Here is a 364-nt window from a genome sequence, read left to right as displayed (position 1 = left end):
ACTGGTGTTGCTGTTAAGGCTCACCAGGCGACCAAAAAACGTCGCGTTTTGATGTAGAACCTTGAGTGAGGCAGGCTTACACTTCTGTTTATGCCATAAAACACGAAAGAGGCCGGAAAATAGACGGTTGATTGAGTGTTTTTTTGGTGTTTTCGAGGTGGTCTGTCTCAGGAACATATTAACCTGGTTGATCCTGCCAGTAGTCATATGCTTGTCTTAAAGATTAAGCCATGCATGTCTAAGTATAAGCTTTTATACGGCTAAACTGCGAATGGACTCATTAAAACAGTTATAGTTTATTGATGGTCTTTACTACATGGATAACCGTGGTAATTCTAATGGCTAATACATGCGCACATGCCTC

General features: G+C 41.2%; 1 non-coding gene across 1 annotated transcript; it reads right to left on the bottom strand.

Moving 5' to 3' along the window:
• Positions 1–203: 203 nt before the first annotated feature.
• TGME49_457680 lies at positions 204–364 on the bottom strand (the record flags this gene model as incomplete). The annotated part of the gene is made up of 1 exon (XR_001974112.1): positions 204–364. It is a non-coding gene; the product is annotated as an 18S ribosomal RNA (ribosomal RNA).

The sequence above is a fragment of the Toxoplasma gondii genome, assembly GCF_000006565.2.
Source record: "Toxoplasma gondii ME49 unplaced genomic scaffold asmbl.170, whole genome shotgun sequence".
In the NCBI taxonomy this organism is placed as follows: domain Eukaryota; phylum Apicomplexa; class Conoidasida; order Eucoccidiorida; family Sarcocystidae; genus Toxoplasma; species Toxoplasma gondii.
This window is presented reverse-complemented; position numbering and strand designations above follow the sequence as displayed.